This window comes from Cavia porcellus, unplaced genomic scaffold (genome assembly GCF_034190915.1).
Source record: "Cavia porcellus strain 051 isolate PalLab524CR breed Dunkin Hartley unplaced genomic scaffold, mCavPor4.1 scaffold_28, whole genome shotgun sequence".
Classification (NCBI taxonomy): Eukaryota; Metazoa; Chordata; class Mammalia; order Rodentia; family Caviidae; genus Cavia; species Cavia porcellus.
Window position 1 is genome coordinate 12,791,032 of NW_026947511.1, and position 22,745 is coordinate 12,813,776.

At 37.0% G+C, this 22,745-nt stretch overlaps 1 protein-coding gene and 1 pseudogene across 2 annotated transcripts in view; both read left to right on the forward strand.

Annotated features, from left to right (window-relative positions):
• Prkg1 (protein kinase cGMP-dependent 1) overlaps positions 1 to 22,745 on the forward strand; it is a 1,159,508-nt gene that overhangs the window by 664,281 nt on the left and 472,482 nt on the right. The gene's annotated exons all lie outside the window — the stretch shown is intronic.
• Positions 1 to 22,745, forward strand: part of LOC134473727 (keratin, type II cytoskeletal 8-like) — a 68,403-nt pseudogene continuing 45,658 nt past the window's right edge.

Genomic DNA, 22,745 nt, shown 5'->3' on the forward strand with positions numbered 1-22,745 from the left:
TTTACCAAGCTAAATTCTATGTGCTTAAATGCCCTGAGGGCAGGATACTGATTAATTGTTGATTGTGTTCCACTTGAACATAGCATGGCTCTGACAGCCCCTGGCACTCTGCTCTTTAAAAGAGGCTGCATGGGGGGGGGGGACCTGTTCTGTGAAAAGTACGTCACGCGCAGGCTATAGATTCAAGGAACATCTTACTGTCATTTTCTGGCTAGAGTTCTTAAACTCTTAAAACCAAACAAGGTTTCTTGAGGACAGTATGCAAGTACAGTACAGTACAGATAAAAAATATTGCCAAGCTTATTAGTTACACTATTACTACTAAATTCAAATGATATTTGTTCTTTATGCAAATAATATAACTATGAGATTCCTTTTAACTAGCTACCTCTGCTTATAAGTGAAGCACCACAATAGTTTGCTAAGCAAGGATAATGCTTAGTGCTTCTGATGATGGCTGGATACATTGCAGTGAGTGAGTGATTGTGTGTGTTTAAATATATGTGAAGGCTTATTCCTCTTTGGAGGTAGGTAAATGATTAATTATAGTGCTTGGGGGCTTTGCTGCTTAAACTGACCTTTCATAGATGCGTTTTCTCCTAATTTTCTTTTTTTCTTTCTTCTGCTTCTGCAGTCACTGTATACTACATGCATTACTTTCACAGTTTCTTCTTTTGCTTAAAGTGTAAGTGTATATGCTTCCTGTTGTCTAGAGAGCAGAGAGGTCTGAGTTCCTAGCAGGAAATGTGTCCCAGGAAGTCACAGGAAGCCTACAGGGCTACCTCCTCCTGCCCCAAGGCAGGCAGTGCTGATTGCTTACCTCAGAGCTGTAGCATCTTTTGTCTCCTTCCTTTTAAAAAGCCACTGGCACTTTTTCCTGCATGATGTAAGAGTATCCCTCAGTAATTACGGATGGCTGAATGAGAAAGCAGATGAGACGGCTTGTTGGAAACGTTAAATTGAGGGAAGAAGGTCCTTGAGTTGTGAAATGAAGATAGATCGATTGATTGTTTTACACTAAAGATTTAACACAGGACCTTTTCACTAAGCTGCATCTCCAGCCCCTCCATCTCCTTTACTTTTTTTTAAATTTAGGGACAGAGTTTGCTGAGTTACTAACTTACCCAAACTGAGTTTGAATTTGCAGTCCTCCCACCTGAGTTTCCCAGAGTGCTGGAGTTATAGAAATGTGCCACCACACTGAGTTTAGAAGTAAACGTTTTAATGGGATAGACCCACAATGGCAAAGATCACAATAATCTTACGAAGAAAATGAGTTTATATTCAACTAGCTTGTGAAATAGTCATCACATATACACCATAGGGAAAGGAAAATATATTTTCCTCCCCTATCCAAAATTTGTATTTGAAGTATACAAACAAAAGGCAGATTAACAAAACAAAAGCATCTACATTTAATCAGTAAAAATTTTATGTGAGGTGGGAGCCTTCATAACTAATTGAAGACATAAAGAAACAGGGAAACAGATAAAATCTAAATATTTTTGTGCTAACTCTGAGCATTAATGAAAAGACCTAAGACAGGAAGAAATAGCATCGGGAAGGTTAAGGAGGCAGTTTATTACACCAGTGGGCTTCTGACTAGGAACTCTCCCAAAGAACTAGAGCCCTGCTCAGCAGGGTTCCGGGGCTTATACAGACAAAGTGAGCCCAGAGGTACAAGGGCAGATTTGGGGCATATGATTGGAGGGTTGGGTGGCATCATGGGCTGCTGAAGGAGTCTGAACATTTCAGGTTACATCACAAAGCTATCAGTTATACACAGCCTGGATTGTACAAAGAAAGGAATGTCCTGGTAATCAGTTACACAAGGGCAGCAAAGACAGGAGATTACACAAAGGAAGAAGTGTTCTGTTATCTGCCGGACTTGTCCTCTTGGTCCCGGCCCGCTTTTATTTAAAATTTAATTTTCTCCCTTCATGAGGAGTAGTGGACAGTTGAGCAGAAATATGAGGATGCAAAAAGCTATGGTTCAATCCTGAGAAACCAAGAAACACTTAGTGATTCTTCTTGGGGTCTGTGTCTTTGCCTCTTTTCTCCCAGTTATGGGGGGAGCACCTCTCTTGTGAGAATTTTGTGATCTACATGAGGTGAAGGTCAGAAAAGCTTTGCCAGGTTTTGGCCTCCATTCAGGGAAAAATGGAGATGTGTGTGGGAGAGGGAACATGAGTGACCCTCCTGCTTCCTCTTTTTTCTCAAGTGCCAAAGTGCCATGTTTGGGGGTGCTCTGAATGCCCTCAACATGTACATACTAAAATAATTATAACGTTTACTGTTTGTTCATAATATTATTTGGAACATTAAGGTTTTGAAACTATGTTCCGCCATTTTATTATGTAATTCTAGGTGTGTTTTTAAAAGGTTGATTCCAAAATACTATTTAATTTTCTTCTCCTCAGCATGAAAGAGTCATGGGAATCCAAATGATTATTAAAATTACAGTATCATGTAGTGTGTTAAATGCTTTCTGCATAGTTCTTTATTCACTCTGACAATAACTTTACAAGAAATTTTTATTTTGGGGACTGAGGATTGAGTCCAAGTGCCTTTGCAGTAAGCTACAGTCCTCCTCCAACCCCCTGAAACCCGGCTTTTTTTAAACACAGGATATCACTGTCACTCAGTTGCCCAGACAGGTCCTGAATTTCTAACCTTCCTGACTCAGCCTTTCAGACTACTGGGACTACTTGTTAAAGCCTGGACCTCTGTGCCTGGTTCCTATGAGGTATTTTTAATGAATGAGAAGACTTAGGAATTGGTAGGCTAGGTAACAAGTAAGGGGCAGAGGTGGGACATCATTGTCTGCATTTCCATTTACAGAATAATTCCTAAGAGCTCTAACTTATTTTTCTGCACTAAAAATAAATGTGTTTCCCCCAAAAGGAAAAATTTTACCAGCAGTTCAAGTTTCACGTGTTTCTTTCCATGTTAGCTGCCTGTCAGTTTTGCAAAGAAATGCAGCAATAAACTGACAGGAAGAAACTCTGAAAGACCTACCTACATGACAGAATATTGAAAAACCTTTACAGAGGTTTGCTTTGTCATTTAATATATAGAACTAAAGCCAAGTGCCAGTTGTTCAGGTGATTTAATAGACGCTATTTACATAATGCATTATTTTGCCAAGAAAATTCATGTGTTGAATTCTTTTCTAATCTTAGGTGGCTGCTTATTTATAAAAACAGAGTACTTAGAACCTGTAAATTATGTCACAGAGGGGAAAAATAGAACAGAGGTGGCTATTAATTTAAACTGTTTCCCATTGAAATTGTCACACCACAGAAAGAAATGTACATGGATTAAGATATATGTGATTGTTTACTAAAGTGAAATACTCAAAAAGAAAATCTCATGTTTAGAAGTTCAAAAGACATGAGTTCCACATAGAATATTAAAATGGATTGAATACTTTCTGGGGTTAGATCTAGGATGATGAATGGGAGTGTGTTTTTCAGACTCTAAAATATTATGTACACTTCAGGCTTTAAGTACATTTATGTAATAAAAGTGATTTTGTTTTTGGTATAGAATCTCAAATATTATTTAGAGTTTGAAAAAAAGCCATTTAAATCTAATAGATGAATTTTCACTATCGCTGTCACTTCTTACATTCAGATAATGCTTACTATATGGATGACCAGACTTCACTTTGTAATCACTCAAAGTGTGGCTACAAACCCCATACATACACTATGAGAGAGTCAAGAGTTATTCTCTTACATTACCCCCGAATTAAGCAGAAGACTAAGGCACATTTATGACAAAGAATGAAACTAGGGACAAAAAAAAAAAAAGTGTTGGTAAAAATGAAGCAGTTTTAGAGGAGAGTAGGCTGTTTCTGGTGTCTTGAAATATGGAATGAAGAGATGTAGAAGGTGGAAAAATTGCATGGAGATGGATGGAGGGATGTGCTAGGTACTAGTATCATTTTCAAGTTCTTTGGTGTGTAGCACCCCTCCCAGGGAATGGCAGGCATGTCAAACAGTGACTACAAACTTTCCATGTAGTCTCCCGCAGATTACATCATCACTCGGAACATCATCTCATCACCACTTGAAACATACTTCTCATCTGCTAGAAGACTTCACTCATTGTGTATAATCACAAAATCTCGGCCAACAACCAAAATGCTTATCAGCAGAGAATCAGATAAATGAATTTGTTTATCATCACTAAACATCATGAAAAATACATTCTATTTTGTAGAATTACATCCAAGTGTTTTAAAAATGAGAGAAATGCGTAGCTGTCCTATAGAAAAATTTTCTTTTAATTTAAAAGAAAATATCAGTGATAGGACAATGCTGTCATGTCTCCATTCTTGTTTGATCCCCAACTCCACAGCAAGATATATTTGAAGTATTTGTTGGTATATTCATAAAGTATTTCTCAAAGGAAATCTCAGATACTACTAATAGTTTTCTTTAAGAAGTCTAGGGAAGATAGGCTAATTGGGAGAAAATAGTTTTTGTGGTATTATTCTTGGATTATAGCTATATTTACCCTGTCCTCTTCGTCCTCTGCCATAAAATACTTTCATTAGACACTTTAGAGCATATTTTTCTGCTTGTCAATATCTTCATAGATATCATATTTACACATAAAATCATCAATCACATTAGCGTGCACTAGAAGTTCCTGTAGTAACTCACTACATTAAAGGTCCTTGGTTCTCTTCTTGGGAGTTTGAACAAAAGTTTTGAAGACAGAAACCCAGAAGCTGTGAAGGAACATCTGGAACCAAGCCCCTGAGAAGGCTACAGACTACACTTTGAGAAACGTGTCATTTGAACATGATCACTAATATTTTTTTCTGTGGAGGTTATTGATGTGTACTAAAATGTCACCGCTCAGTGTAATGCAAGGTGACTCAATGGTTTGTGACATAAACACCTGTTAAAATAGCTTTTTATGTTGGTTATTTATTTATTTATTGAGAATGAGGTGCAAGTGTTTTAGGCTGAACTTGAACTTGTAGCAATCCTGCCTCAGCCTTCTGAGTACTGGGATTACAGGCATGTGCCACTACATCTAGCAAAATAATGGTTGTTATTATTGTTATTGTTACTGGCACTACCACTGGAGCCCCTCTTTTTTTACTCCCCACACTACAGGAAGGGAACACATTGCTATCCTGCTCTACCCTGCCTTGAGTCTGAGAGGATAGTGCAGAAAATCAGAATGAGAAAATGATTGTACATTTTTCTTAGAAAACTTGTAATGTGTGCATATTACCTCTGAAGATTTTTACTGAAAGTGTAGTTATGTTATACACATTTGTGTCAACTTTTCTTTTCCAGGTCTTTCCATCCTTGTCATTAGGTGCATCTTATGGGCTTATATTCTTTTTTTGAGAAAAAAAATGCACTATACAGTTCAGGCTGGCCTTGAGCTCACTTTGTAGCCCAGGCTGGTCTCAAACTCACAATGATCCTCCCACCTCAGCCTTCAGAGTGCTGGGATTACAGGTGTGAGCCACCACGCCCGGCTATGTGCTTATATTCACCATGCTTTGGACTTATCATGATACAAAACTATTTTATATTCTGTTTCCAAACCTCACTTCCCAGGAATGCTGAGCCTTACCATGTGGATGACACATGTCATTTTAACTGTCAGATAGTCTTTGCTCTGCAGCAGGATGGGAATTTAGGACTATTTCTCCTGATGAAATGAGATACCCCATTGTTTTTCTCTACCACCTGTAGCTACTACTGCTGATTTCTTTGCTACATCTGTCTTCTGCTTCTGTGGCATCAGGAAAAGATTTACCTTCTGAAGCTTGTGAAGCTTTCACAAGCAGGTATATCTCTCATTAGGTCATTAGGCAGAAATCTGGCTCTTTTAGTTTATCTGTCCTCCAGCTTTCTGATAATTGTCCTGGAAAATATTTGAATAGCTTTGTATTGATTTACAAGGAAACAATAATATTCTCCACCATTCTCAAAGTCATGTTTCATAAGTAACCTTAGACATTTGGGTGCCATGTGCCCCAGTATCTCTGGCTGTGCTCCAGTGTCTAGAGTGCCACAGGTGATTTTCAATGTTTTACTTGGGTCATCTCCCAGGATCAGTGTCACAATCATATACCGTGATAACCTACCATTCCCAAAGTGAGCGCGCAGATTAACCTCCGGGTTCTCAAGGCCTTCCTGTAAAAGGATACATTGAAACAAGTACGATATGTATTTCAGTGTAATTGCTAACGTTCATTGGGTTGCCAAGGTAGCAAGCACTATGAGGAATCCTAGAAACAGGATGATGCAGCTGGTTGTTAATACTAAAAAAATACTCACTATTCAGCAAGCTGCTCTTTTTGCTTATCTATTTAGCTTCTCTTCTTTAAAGGATAAATACTGCTCCCCCAATTTCCCAGGAAACATATTTAATAAGACGGCCATTCATAAAAAGAATGCTCTAGAAAATTCTAGAATATTCTAGAAAAGCTGCTTATGTACTATTTTGCTGTTGATACCTGTTATAAAATCTGAGCTGTCATTCCGCTACTTGCTTGTCCCTCATAAAATATCACCATGGTTAATAATGCAGAAAGCGTCGATAGCAGTGGAAAAGAGAAAATTCATGTTTGTATAGGAACATTTGTATTAGGTAAGTAGCAACATGCCAAGGTAGGTGCTCTGTTTGTTTTTGGCAGTGCTTGGGAGTGAAGCCAGGGTCTCATGCTTAGTAGGCAAGCACTCTACCACTGAACTAAATCCTCAGTCCTGCAAACAGAATTTTTAAGGTTATTTTTTTTATTTGTTTCAGTAGGCCAAGAACTTAAAGAATAAAGAAATGCAACATCTCTTCAAAAGTATTCTGACTGACCAATTTTCTATAGAATTATGAAAGTATATAAACATATTCTATTTTGGAAGTTCAGAGGCTTGGTTGATCGAGTCTTGTTCTTTCACATATATCATTAGAAATGAATAGACTGAGATTTAGTTTAAATAGCTAAGATCTGATCAATATGTAATCAAACAGTAGTAGCTATTCAACTTTTGGCAGTCGTTCTTATGTCAGCCTTGACACGGTGGAGTCTGGATGTATTTTGTGAATTTTAGATTTTGGTATATGGGATATCATAGCAGCAAATACTTATTAACTGTGACCAGTGCATTGAAACATTCATGCTGTGATTAAGACTGCTTTCCTCTAAAGAGCTTATTTATTCAAAGCAAAAATGTAAAATTTTTCTAATCATCTTTTGATTAAATAGCTCAGAACTTAATTATACCTCCCTGATTCCTAATTCTGAAATGACAGTTCCACCCTAGGACTAGAAAAAATAGTTTAATCTAGCTTTTACCCTCAAGGAACTGTAAACCTAGCAGGAAAGCTGAACAACAAACACGTCCTTCCAATGAAGCATATGGACTTCCAAGGCAAGGCAAGTTCAGGGAATGGGTATTATTACTATTATTTTTTAACAATGCCAATAGCAACAACAATGACAAAAGCGTGTAATAAGATACAAAGCCTGAGACTCAGAGTATGACTAGCAGTTAATTAGGTAAAGAAAAAGACAAAAAAGTACTGCAGGCCGAGAGGAAGCTGTAAATCCCAGAATGAAATGCAAGCTGGACATAGCAAGCAGCCAGACATTCCTTCCCAGCTGATGCTCTGGTGACTGTGACTCTTAGTAATCCATTATGCCAGTTAGGCACCTGGGAAATGCCTGCGCCTTATCCTATGTTTTAAAATGTGCTACCAGTGTTTTAGTCCCCTTAAAAAGTATTAAATTTGCTGGGCATGGTGGCAGATTTAATCCCAGCACTCAAGAGGTTGAAGCAGGAGGGTTGCCATGAGGTTGAGGCCCACCTAGACTACATACTAAGTTCAAGACCAACCAGAACTACATAGTGAGAACCCGTCCAAACAAAAAAAGGTTAAATGTTTACTCACAAGCCATATGAATTTAAGGCGAACCTAAAGCAGGTGCTTCTTTTTTTTTTTTTTTTCCACCCTTGGAGTAAATATAGGAGAGTTTCTGTTAATTACGGCTTTCTCCTAAACATGAAAACCTTGTCAGCATTTAGGGCAGACCGGAGTGAGTGGCAGGCTGTGTGAGCACCACAAAGGCAATAGAATTCCAACTGGTTCTCCCAATAAGCGTGAAAGCAGTCTCAGATCAACAAGCCTGCTTCTGAATACAAAGTAGGGTTGGGTCTAAGATGGCTAAGGAAGCAGATTCCAGGCAATAACAGATATTCCTTCTTTCAGACTATTTCCTTTCCAGTTTTTCCATCTTTCTTTGTCCCTGGGTATAGATGAGACCATTTAATTCATAGTTTTTAAGGACAGTACAAGACTAGGAAGAACAAGGGATGCATTTGTCAAAGTAAATGAGGGGATACTGAGCCCGGAGTGCAGGTAATTATTTTGAAGCTAGGCACTATGCTGATATAATACAAATGCAGCTTTTTGCTTAGCTCCAGGCAAATCTCTAAATCGGAGTATAAGATTTATGATCTTAAGTAAAAAGGGAAATGTCTTTAGAAACGAAAGAATAATGAGCCTAAATTCAACACTACAGACAACAAATAACAAGCTGTTGTCTCTTTGAAATTTAAATCTTCATTACTTCCTGCCTTGGTTATTATACTATTTTTCTAAATCATTTTCCTGTCTCCTGTCTCTTAGACCTCTCCTTCTTTCATTTGTTTAAAATACATTCATCAGGGGCAAGGATATAGCTCAGCAGCACAAGCGCCTACCTGGCAAGCACAAGGTCCTAAGTTTGATTCCTGGTACAAAACACAAAACAAAACAAAACAAAAACAAAAACACATCGATGTTTATTATCTCTTATGCACTGGACATTGTTCTGAGGACTGGGTATGGAGAAACAGTGCCTGTTCTTACAGGACTTACATTGTAGTGTATGCAAAAGGTTAGTGACAACCAACAAGTGGATACATTAGCATAACAATAAATTCCTGTTATAATGGATGCTATGAAATTAACATAAGTGTAACTAATTGGTTATTTTGGAGCCGGTCAAAAAGAAAGTTTTCTCTACAACATGGCTTTTTACCCTTCTTTAAAATCAGTGCATCCATGATACATAATAAATACATCCATCTTAGGAAACCAGTACATATACACATCAGATCCTCATCCATTTCACTTCCTTTCTCTCTGCTCCGTCACATTTCACTGCATGTCTAGATACCCTTCCTGAAAGGATTTTGCCCTAGATAGGATATAATGGGAGTGGGAGGCGGGATCAGGGGACGTTAACCTTGAGGTCACTTTCTCCTCCCTTATGCAACTTACCTGTGGCACAAAAAGAGCCCAATCAGCTACTCACCCATCAGCAATGCCACCTTTAAGCACCACCCCAGTCAGAAACTATATGTATGCCCTATTTCCAGCAGAGAAAGCCAGACCCCCAGTGGTCATAGGATTCTCTCTTCCTTCTTAGAATAAAGGTCATTTTTACTTTATATTTTCTCTTTTACGGTGCCGAAAATCCTATCAATTCCCATCTACAGAAAGTCTGTCTTCTATTTCCTATCATCTACCTTTTGTTTTGCTGTTTGTACCTCTTCTCAAATAAGAGAAATCATGTGACATTTAATCTTCTGTATCTGATTTATGTCACTAATATTATCATCTTGAGTTGCTTTCATTTTCTTTTTTTATTCTAAAGAGAGTAAAACCAAGCAAAATAAAATAGAATAAAGCCAATCAAAATAGAACAATTAAAGTGATATAGACTTCAAATCAAAGCAATAACAATGGCTACCATAATGTCTCTTGTTATCTTCAAAATAGCTGCCCATACATAAAAAAATAAAACAAAACAAGGCAGAATAAAATCAAACCCAACAAAACAATGAAAAGGATATAGGAATTCAAAACAAGACAATAGGAAAGTCACAATGGTTACTACCTTGCCTTTTTAGATGTTTCTTCCCTTTCACTTTCACGATATCTATTGTACATTTTGGATCCCACTAACTCCTTCGGTTTTCCATGTTATGGAGATAGCACGATGTTCACCCTTATGAGTCTGAACCATTTCACCCATGAGCATGATCTCAAGTTGCATCCACTTACCTACAAGAGCCTCGAGATTATCCTGCTGTATAGCTGAGTTGCTTTCCATTGTATAAAAATATCATATCTTTCTATGCATTCTGTGGTTGATGGGCAAGCTGCCCTCACTTCATTACAGGTGTGTTTCTTCCAGTTTCTTCTATGACTATATCCCCCAGGATTGTTTTGTATGGGCTGGAGGTTTGAAAGTGTCTTTTGTTCCTTTGTCTTGACATTTTCCTGGATTCCTCCTGACAAGCCATTTGTAGAGTCCCAGATAATTCCTGTGTTAGGTGGCCCTCCATGGTATGGGAGCCTGGGCCAGGTACCTGGGTTTCTCCAAACCAGGTTACCGGAGTGGCAGTGGGAAATAGGATGGGCTTCTCTAGACCCATGCAGATATACTGAGCCTTTCCCAGTGGCCATGGGTGCATGGTGGCAGGGATGCTTCTTCTCTCAACTTGTGTGGCAACACTGGGACTCCCCAATGGCAGCAGGCACACAGGAGCAGGTTTGTCTGATTCTCCCAGCCTACTCTAGCTGCCCATATGGAGCAAGTGTCTTCAGTGGTGTCCTGCAGGCACTGATAGTGTATGTGGCTGCTTCTTCCTGCCATCCTGGTTACTTGAGGGAAACAAGCACCCTGACAATGGCAGGCACACAGTGGTGGGTCTGGCTGTTTCTCATTTTCTGATAAATACCACAAGTTTATCCTGTTTGGATAGGATAGTTTATCCTTTTTGGCCAAGTTGTACTCTGTTGTGTGTATGTACCACATTTCCTTTACTGATTCATCTCTTGCTGGGCATAATAGGCTGCTTTCAAGATTTAGCAAATTGAGAACTTAATGTAAAGATCAGAGACATTAGTATTTCTTGCATAGACTAACTAGAACAACAAACCAAGATGGAAAGAGAAAAGGAAGAATGCAAGTTCAAGTAGAGGCCTCTGTAACTATACTACTGTGGCTTACAGAGGACAGGACGGCAGGAGCAGAGGAAGGAGAATGATAGGAGATAAGGTCTCAAACTAAGTATGTTATGGAGGCTTTGTCAAAGGGTGAGGCATTTGAATTTTTATTCTTCGTGTATAGATTAGCCATTAAGACATTATAAGCTGGCAAATAATAGACCAGAATGTGCATTTTTAAAGCATGCTATATTATAAATATTCATGAGTCCATACTGATGTAAATAAAGTGACTTGATAGATTAAGAAAATAAAAAAGTGAGGGTGAGTGGATCAGTTTTGTACTAGGTAAGCCCAAAGAACAGATGTAGAACTTTCCTCCTCCAGGAGGTGGAACTAATTCCTTCCCCCTTGAGGGTGGGTTGGTTTAATGATTCAGCTTGTCATGAATAGAGTATATAAAAGAAAAAGACAGTAATTTTTCAATGGAGAAACTGGCAGATACACAGAACCAAATAATAAAAGTAACATAACCAGAATATGAGTCTTGTGAAAAATATGTATTATGTAGCCTGGACATGATCACATCAGGATATTTCACTTTGTGGTAATCATTCTCAAAATTCACATCATGAGAAAACATCAGACAAACCAAAATTTAAAAACACTGTATAAATATCTCATCTGGATTCCTCAAAGCTATCAAACTTATAAAATCAAGGGAAGAAAGAAAGTACAAAATATTGGAGAAAACTAAGGAGATACCAAAAGAATGCAATAAAGAACCCTAGATTAAATCCTAGATCAGTGCTAACACAGTGACATCTGAATAAATTGGAGTTTAATTAATAGAAATGTGCTAACTTTTTGGTTTGGAAAAATGTACTATTGTTATACAAATTATTAACATTGTATAAAGGGTATACAGGAATTTTTTGTACTGTCTTCAAATCCTTCCTGTAAGTCCAAAGTTATCCTAATGAGGTTTAAAAAAAAGGATTCTAGCCTCTGTATGAGAAATATACTGAAGTTAACATGCAAAAAAATGGGACAAAGACACAAATATTAGGCTTATTGGAGAGGATTGGAGAGTAACAACAGGTACTTCTTTAAAAGATGGATACAATTATTTATGAATGTATTATTTTTTGAGATGGAGTCTTGCTACATAAGCCAAGCTGGTCTTGAACTCACTAGATAGCTCAGGCAACCATTCTTTTGCCTCAGCCTCCTGAGTGCTGGGTATACTGGTACATACCACCACATCAGTTCAAATTTTATCTTAGTATTTTTATTTGCCATATGTATTATAGATCCTTCACCCTGACATATGAGACCCTGCATAATCCAGTTCCTAATTATCTATTTTAAATGCTGTATATATCTTATAGTTTGCTTACCTGGCTCCATGTGGATATCCATGTATTGGAATTGGATTGAGGGGTCCAATTCCAACTCATCTCAACCTCTGCCAGAATTAATTTGGTACCTTTTAAAACACTAGAACCTACTCCTATTGTCTTCCTACTTAATGGTAACAGTAACACTGTTATGGTTTGTGCCTAGATGTCTCCTCAAAGTCTCATGTGGTCATAAGGCTTTTTCAGAGGTGACTGAATCTAGAGTGTGTGATGCCGGGATGCATGGTTAGTCAATAGGTGCACTGATTGGTTTGATGTATTTCTGGCTAGGATTAAGAGTGTGAGTGCTATACCCACTCTAAGGTGGGTAGACTCAATACTGTAAGGGGCAGAAAGAATCTTTCTGTGCCTTTGTTGTTTTGGTATCTTCCAAACATCAGGAATATTTCTCCTTTGGGGCCCCTCTGCCATGCCATGCTGCTTTGGTGTTAGTTGATTATGAAGTGAAACTTCTACAAACTGTGAGCCAAATAAACCTTTTCCTCTTTACGTTCAGGTATCCAGTATTATGTCTCAGCAATGGGAAAAGTGACTAATACAAACATACAACTTTTTCAGAGCTGTTAAGGCTCCATGCTAAGTGTTTTACCTTCATTACCACATTTAGTCCCAACATTTTTGCAAAAGGGTGTTTTTCTGTCTTTGGTCTGCCCTCTGGGAGGCTGAAAAGGGAACTGGCTATTGAATAATTGTTTAAACTCAACAGCAGCACACTTCTTACCTGCTTTGTAACAGCAGGTATAACTGTGGCTGTTCTCCTTACAGTTGGTATGATGAGTCTGCCAAAGGCTGCACAATTAGCAACTGACACACCAGAGCTTTGGACTGAAATGCATATTCCAGTTATTATTCCAAGATCCACACTTTTAATGGTTATACTGAGAGTCCATTGGTACTATATTATGAGTTTGGATAAATAATCAGATCTTTTTGAGCTAAATATGGTTTATGGATAAAAATTTTGTTAGAGATTGGTTAATGTAATGTTTAACTAGTGAGAAAGTGGTTATTAAAATATTTAACAATTGGCAAACAATCAATACATGAGGATGGGTGGGTTTACACTTATATTTAACCAACGTTTTTGGCCTTATATTGTACCTTGTATCATATTTTACTGCCAGCTGTTGTTAGCTTTTTAGTGAGTATTTACTGAACACACTCTAGGACTTCAAAACAAAAATTGGATTGATGGGTCAAGTGCCCAAGAACTACGTGGAATCCAGAAACAGGTTGCAGAGACTGTCCATCCATGATAGAGACCCCACTTGTTTTGTATACCAAAGCCAGGAACAGAGACAACTTTGGTTGGAAAGCACTGAGGAGGTCCGTGTTGCTCAGCACAGTAAACTAAGTGGGTGTGCTTACAGCTATTACTGCAAAAAGAGCACAGATTTTAAAGAGACTGTCTTAAGCCCATGAACCTTGTATCCTCTGTTATCATCTGCTAATAATTCAATTAATATTCATTTCTTTCTATATACTTTAGCCAGTTGTGTAGCTCAGGCCAAAGAGATAAGCAAACCCTGTTGTTATTGATTACCTGGGGCAATTTATTTTTTACATTTTTTTTCATTTTACATTTTCATGTTATCCATGTGTGAAATTTCAGCTCTAAGTACCAACCATAGATGCTTTACTGAATTTTCATCCTGTTAATATGTAATTTGACATGATAAATTTTCCCCATTTAAAATAATACAGTGTAGCTGTAAGCATGCATTTTTTACTTTGCCTTCTTCAAGGCAGGGTTATACTTAGATTTAAGTCAATAGAAGTAACATTAATAAGTTGTTTATGAAACGGTTTTCACAACTCAGAGCATTGACCACTATACAGTCACGGTAAGCAACTTGAGACCTTGAAATAGTTTTCAGATATAGCTGTTTGCCTTTAGAATTTCCTTTTGTGAATTTGTCATGTGACTTTTAATACTGGTATTCAAATTGTGGGCAGTTCACCTTCTATTTTCAAGGTAACTTACCTTGCACTTTAGTTGGTTTGGCAAATATGGCACAATAACTACCTTCATGAATTTTAATGCTTGTTTATTTATATTTATTTTTATTTCATGTAAATGATTAAATATATACTGTTTTAGAACCATCTTTACATGGAGTAATTTCTTTATCCTTGCAACAACCTCATGATCTAGACAGGGTTGTCCCTCTTACACAGTCTACTAACCTTCAAAGCAGAAAACTGTACCTCTATGGGAGAACAGAGTTAAATCCAGGCTATCTTTGATTCTTAGATATGGGGTTGTTTGTTTGTTTTGTTTGTTTTTGAGATAGGCTCTTTCCACATAGTACAGATTGCCTTGAACTCACTTATATATCCTAGACTGGCTTTGAATTCACAGCAGTAGTCCTGCCTCAGCTTCTCAAGTACTGGGATTACAGAAGTATGTGCCATCATGCCTAGCCCAAACATAAATATTCTTTATGGCAAACTATATTTCATTTTTATGGAGTAAACACAAGAAAAATTTTGGACAGTGTACTCATTTTTAGGATTCTATATTTTCTCATTATTGAGGTTTTAAAAAAACATTCATGCATATAATTTTATCTCTCTCTCTTTTTTTTTTTTTTTTGCTAGGAACTGCTATAATAGTTAATTTTAATCTCATACAAATGTAAGCAATCCATTTTTACAGCTAGAATTCATTCTGCTTGTTCTCTGTCTCCAAGTAGAGTTTACCCAAATGAACATGTGGTTTGACAAGGTCTTGGTTTAGAGATTGGTTCTTTTGTGGATGTATGATTGTATCAGATTTTGACTCTTAAGTTTTTCTGTATTGAGTCTGATCTGAAAAGTAACTATTTCAGGGTACTTTAACCCTGATGAATTGAGTTTGAAGCCATGTGTAGCTGTCTGATAACTAGAGATAGGTGTCAGACTAGTATGTGTATAATGAGTTGAATCTAGGATTGTACTAAAATTAGTATTTTGTTTTTGTCAACTTCATAGAAATTTCTCTGCGAGTTGAACATGGGATTGATTCTACTGACAGTAGTATTTTGCATTGTCGCCATTAGTATATGTGATTTTTATATTTTGAGTGAAGCCTAAATATTCCCTAATGAATACTGCGCAATACCTCAAGTCTTTTACTTATGTCTTAACTCATATCTCATCCCAAAGTAGTTCAACAGGTTGGTGAATAGCTATAAAATTTATATAGCATTTTGGAGAAATTTGATCAGATGTAAATGATAATTTAATTGCATATTATTACTTTTTAAACTTAAGAGTTCTGAGGAAGCTGTTATATTTAATATTTGGAAGCTTACAATAGCATTTGTTAATATGTATACATTGATATAGTGCCCCAGTTTGAAACTGAATCCAAATGAAGCCCAAGCGACTCAGAGATAAATGTTTCTCTCCAAATTGTCATATGCAACTAAAACAAAGGGCCAAATATGAGTTTCTCTCCTCTGTAACTGAGAAGTCTTCCTCTGATGAAAGGTGTTTTTTTCTCCCTATTTCAACCATCTTACTGTAAAAGTCTAAAATTTCAACCATATTGAAAGAGAAGTTGTGTGTAAAAAATCATTTTCTCTGTGTAATGTAGCATGCTTCACTTGCAAAATTTGAATACAAACTGTAGAATTCTATTCTCATATCATTCAAAAGTGTATTAAATTTGAGGTTTTCTTTTACCCTCACATGGAAGAAAGTACTAAATTAATTCCTTGTTTTTGCCCATATAACCAATTGAAATACTACCTATAATACCCCAAATTATTTACAAAAGTAAATTTTAAAGATTCAAGTTGGAAAACTGTTATAAATTGATGGGAAATGCTTTAAAAGTGAAAAAGCACACTGTAAAAAATTATCCCTGGTACAAGGAAAAATAGGAGAGTTACTCTGTACAAAGAAGGATAACTCCCATCATTGACATAATCCTGATCACTTCCACTCCAACACTGTAGGGAATTCTCATGCCCTGTCGTAAATGATGATATACACTAAATGTTAATGGGCTTTTTTCCCTCTACTTCTAAAATTATTTAGGAATAGTGTCTTAAATGAGCTTGAACAAAAATGGGGAGGAGCATCTCCAATGTCCGAAAACAAACAAACAAAAACTGGAAAGGGGGGGCTGGGGATTTAGCTCAGCGGCATAAGCGCCTGCCTTGCAAGCAGGCAGTCGTGAGTTTGATCCCTGGTGCCGATAAAAAGGAAAAAGACAAAAAAAAAAAAAAAAAAAAAAAAAAAACTGGAAAGGAAAGATTGGTACAGTTTCAAATGTTGCATGTTAACCTCTGTTTGCAATAGTATATTTCTAGATTAATCTTTAGACTCAGTGACACAAATTACTGAATAAACACTTACTTTTGGCTGGCCAATCTACTGAAATTCAAACACAAGTGAAGAAATGTCTTAATGTTGGTAGTTGAAGAGAGAGAGAGAGAGAGAGAGAGCAAAGATGATAGTAAATATTAGTTTAGAGCAGTGATGGTGAACCTTTTAGAGCTTTCAATAATAACAAACAGCTGACTGCAATACCCGTGGCATAGGCTCACCATCATTGGTGGAACATCATTAGAGGAACATCCATTATAGATTATGTTATATAGGTCTCTTTGTTTAATATTCATTGTAACTTTGCAATGCAGATTACTGTATATCCCCATTTTGCAAGAAGAAAAGAATATTTAGGTGTTTTTCCAATGTTAATGAGTTTTTTAGAGTTGAAATCAAGTTCATATTACAGATTGTCACCAATTTAGTGACATTTTTGAGTTTATGATGCAAAAAAGCATACCAGTTATAAACATTCTGTTTTCCACTTTTAGCTTTCTATTCTAGAAATTACATGAGCTATTCAGTACCTTATTATAAAACAGGCTTTGTGACAGAGAATATGTCCGATCATATGCTAATTTAAATGTTTTAAGCATGTTTAAAATAGGTTATGCTTAGCTATGATGTTCTGTAGATTTGTTGTATTAAGTGCATTTTTGGCTTTTGATATTTTCATTTTACCATGGATTTATCATTGTAGATTGAGGAGCATACAGTAGTTCTCTCTGATTCTGAAACATTTATTAACATTGTTATACAATGCTAACTTTAAATAAAAGGTTTAAATCATTTACAATGTAGATAGTATACCCTGTTAGAATGTAGTTGTTACTAAATTAACTAATTTACTAATTTTCCTGTTTACTGGTGATAAAGTGAATAAAATATCATTCTTTATTGGACTCTTACTTGGTCTCTGGGCCATGGGCTTTGCCAAATACTTCACTTTTTCCCTTATTCTGTCTTTTATTATCTAAAAGCTCAGGCAGGATACTGAGCATAGTTAAATGTTACTTCCTGTCTACTTCTTTTTTTTGAGACAGAGTTTAGGCTGGTCTTGAACTGACTATGTAGCATGTGTTGACTTTGAACTCTCGGGGATCCTCCTGCCTCAGTTTCCCAACACTTGCATCTCCATGCTTGGCCTAGAAATTGCTATTTAGATAGCATCATGACTCATTCTATAACTGTATTTTGTAGCTGTTTTATTTTAGTACACAACCACTAAACCAGCTTGGGAATATTTTTTTCTTGAGACAATGAAAGTTTCTTTACAATTATCATCTAAGGAAATATGGTCTCTATAACAAATAACAGCAAACTTCTATTGAGACTGTTTGTTTGTTTGATCATAGAGAAGCACAAGATTTCTCCTTTCCAGGAATTTACTTGCCATGGGAGAAGCAAGGAAGGGATCTACTGCATTACTGAGTATCTATCTCAAAGTTGTTATATTATAAAGAGTAAGTAAGTTATTATACAGGATACATCTGAAACAGTACTTGGCACATAAAAGGTGCTATATAAGTATGATCTACTATTATTATTATCATTATTATCATTATTGAATGACATAAAGGTCCAGGGTGTCTTAGATATGAAATGAAAGAGTGAGAAAGACAGTTTACTTCCTGTTAATAATCCATCAAAAGATGATGCTCTGTCCTGCAAGAAGGAAAACAAGTGCTTAGTGCAGGAAAAATCAGCATGTTCATGGAAATTATAATTAAATATGTTTTACCTCGGAATCCTATATGAACTTTTTTCCTTTTTAGAATTATAAACCTCTTTGAAAAACATTTTTCTTTCTGCTAAATTCAAGCTATGATTTTCTGCTATTTAGCACAGGAAAAAGTTTATTGGAGCAGCAACCCATGTCTTTCTTAACATACCTTCAGAAAGTCAGTCTCTGATACAGAAAGATCCCTGTATATTTTTACAATAAATATCATATTGAGTTTGAATTAGACAAATGTGAAACTCTTTGTCCTCAACAAGGTAGCTTCTGTAGTTGTCTGTACTTTTCTGTATTTCATGTCTACATCCTAGTTCTTTGACCATTTTCAGAATGTGGCTAGAATGAAAGAAAAGAAATTCCAAGAGGGCTGCAGATACAGCTCAGTGGCACAGTGCCTGCCTGGCAAGTGCAAGGTTCTGAGTTCAATTGCAGCACTAAAAAAAAAGAAAAAGAAAGAAAAATAAGCCAAAGCCCAACCACCCGAAGTTCCTGTAAAAAATTATCAATGCTGGGTACAGTAGTATGTGCCTGTAACCCCAGCTCTGAGAGCCTGAGGCAAGAAGCTCACAAATTTGAGCAGAGCCTAGACAACTTTATGAGCTCCTGAATCAAAATAGAGAATTAAAATAAAAAGAAAAGAAGATAGAAAAAAAAAAGGCCCTGGGGAAACATAGTTTGGTGCAAAGGCCCCGAGTTTATTCCCCTGTACAACTAAAAATAAATATTCAGACTTTATTTTTTAGAGTAATTTGTAGTTCACAGAAAACCTGTTCAGAAAGTAAGGCAAGTTCCTGTCTTTCCCTTGTGCACACACAAGTACCGCCCCCCCCCCCCACTACACGCATGTGGTGTGAGAGAGGCGTGTGTCACAGCTGAACATACACTGAGTCGTCACTACCACTCTGGGTCTGCAGTATTCATTTGTCTTCTTGCTTGGTATTGCACTTTGTGTGGACTTGGACGAGTAAGGTTTCTGTTTGAAAAGGGAGCATCACTAGTGTGTTGAAAATGTAGGCAGAGCCTGGGAAGGAAACTGTTCTCAGTTGCAGAAACTATTGCTGACTTTCCAGCTGGGCTGGAAGGGTGTACCCTCTGGCAAAGGCACTGACTTCCAAACCCAGAGCCGTAGAGTTTAAGTCCTGTAGCCTCAAGCCTTACAATGCTTTGTGCTGCTTAACCACATTCATTGTTTAATGTGTTTCAAAGGCTGTGGCCTTTAAAGCAATAAGTGCAAACCTGAATGACAATTGCAAAATTTATTTTTACTGATGATTGAGAAGAAAATAATTAAAGATAACACACTTTAGACTGACTTTGCAGAGTTACTTAGTAAAGTGGGAAGGAAAAAAACAGTTTTTAAAAATTGCTTACAGAATTCAAGCAATTTGGATTACGAGCACTGGGAAGGCTGAGGCAGGAGGGTCACTACGAGTTTGAGTCCAACCTGGGCAACAAAGTGTCTTCATGGCCAGAAGACATGGCCAGCCTGAACTACATAATGAAGCCCTGTCTCAAAAAGACCAAAAAAAAAAAAGCATATGAGTCTACTTTACAGAAAATATATTGTGTATGTTGATAATATGTCATATATTTTCAGTAGGTTGTAGTAGTGATTTTTAAACTTTTTGGCCATGTTCAACCATAAATACACACAAACATATATCTGACATAAATTTATTAGTGTTATTTAAATTTTGTTACAGACTGTATAACAAAAAGAGTTTGAACAAAAACTGGATTGACCAAAAAATAGATAAAACTTTCTTGACCCATTTTCTAATAAACAGCATTATTTTTAAGGGAGGAAATTAAACCCAACTACCCAAATTTAAATGTGTAAAGCAGGCCTATATCAAAAGTCAAAATCTGTGGTCAAAAGTATAGTAAAAAATTATTTGTATTAGTCCATTGACCATAGTTGATACACAATGTCTGATGCCCACATTTTAAAGGAGGAAATATTTAATTTATCTCACAGTTTTAGGACGTTTAGTCCCTGTTTCTGAGGCAGAGACACCTTGGTAGAAGGACATGGTGACACAAAGGTACTTACTTCATGGCCACTGGGAATCTGAGGAGTGGAATAGTACCCAAGGTCACAAGTATAGCCCACCCAACACACTGGGAGCCTGCTTCACTATTCAGTAGTGATCAGTGAACCCAGGGAAGTTGACATATAAGGATTAGCAATCACATTAGTAATGTGGCCTATCTTTAAAAAACTTTTAACAAGGTCTTACACTGAGAGTTAATAATAATTCAGTTAGTTAACTTAGAAAGAAATTTCCTCAAAGTAATGAGATTAGTAGAAAAATGCTATTTCAAATTTGGGGCTAAGACTTTAAAAATGTTTTATGAATGATCTGGACTTGATGGCATCCAGTATAACTTTAATTTTTTTAAGAAATGGAAGCGGAATAGTGGCCAGGGTCTCACTATGTAGTTCAGACTGGCCTTGAACTCACTGTATAATCCAAGTTGCCTTGAACTCACAGCCATTTGGCTGCCTCAGCCTCCCAAGTGCTGGAATTATAGGCATACACCACCACACCCAGCTAGTACCTGCATTGTTAATGTTCCCTATCCTCGACAGTTCTGATACAGATTGTCTCCATGGGTCATGTTTTTAGAAATATTTCCTGCAACTAGAATAATTTGAATAGTCCTAGAAAAAGAGGATCAGACTTGAGAAAATTTAGCAGTTAATATTTTCAGAAGTCCCACCATTGTTTTCTAGAGGTAAAAAATTGAGAAGAAAAAGGAATCTGGGAGGTACACCTGGAAAAGAATAAATTGAGTTATGGTTTTCTTATATGCAGCATATGCATATATACAGCCAAAAATTGGACATGTGAGTCGGTAACTGAAAGGAGATGTCTAGACTTAAGTAGAGATTCAGGAGTTGAATTAACCGGCAAGGACTGCCTTGACAAAGTACCAGGAACTGGGTGGCTTGAAAAACAAACTGATCTTCTCAAACCTCTGGGGACAAGAAGTTTGAGCTCAAGGATTGAGGGCATGAGGGCGTGAGGCTGCTCTCCCCTGGTGTGAGGATCGCCTGCTCTTGACCTGGTCTCTAAGTAAAAACTCTGGGTATCTCTTTTCTTTCTTTCTTTCTTTCTTTCTTTCTTTCTTTCTTTCTTTCTTTCTTTCTTTCTTCCTTGATACTGGGAATTGAACTCATAACCTCGCACTTGCCAAGCAGGCCTTGTACTGCTGAGCTATAGCCCCAGACCCTGATTAGGACATATTGTAAAGGGCTCGTTTTAACTTAATCACTTCTTCCAAGGCTTTATCTCCAAATATGGTTATGTTATGAGGTGCTCAGGGCGTAGGGCGAACATAGTTCAGCCCACCACTGGAGCAATCAGTAAGTAGCATAGCAGTAAGTAAACTTAGACTAAGAAGGGAACCCGAGGTGCATTAGCATCTAATGACTGATAAAGGCCCAGGAAGCCATGACAGCAACAGGATACTGAGAGAACTGTCAGAAAGCTAGAAGGATGACATTTCATGGAGGTGGATGGCGCAGAGCCTTTTTCATGTGGAATCCTTGATCACATTCTGCAGAGACATGAGTAACAGCAGTACTGAGGAAGCCAGTGTCTTCTGACTTGAAAATTAGAAATTCCTGACAAGACTAGGGAAAGCAGATTCTACTGAATGGTGCTGAAAGTTATGTTTTACTGGGTTGATAGCTAAATTAACAGCAAGAAAGTTAGACACAACCAATTAACCTATCCAGAAGTTAATCCAATTTGTAATTTGTGATATTCTATCCTAATTGAAACTGTAAATGGTGTTTTACTAGATGGGAGTTCTTTTAGTTTAGGTGTAATAACAAATTAACATAGATGGGATGGTTTATACACCAGAAATTTACTTTTCACAATAGATTTCTGATATCAGAATATTGGTAAGAGCACTCTTTGGTTTTTTAAATTTCTGTCTTCTCATTGTGTTCTCATGTGAAAAAAGAGAGGAAGAAGACACACAAAGAGACAGACAGAGAGACAGACAGAGACAGACTTACAGAGAGCTATAGAAAGCTACAGAGAGATACAGAGAATGAGAGCTTTCTTATATGTCTTCTTATAAAGACACCAATCTTATATAAGGGCACCACCAAAGGCTCCCTCTTCAAATATCATCACCTCAAAGAATAGAATTTCATTAAATGAATTTTGGGGAACATGAACATTCAGTCGACAGCAGTAGTAATTTTATAGGTACAACACATGAGTTGTACACTGAAAATATAACTCTAGGAAAATTCTTGAATGCTAAAA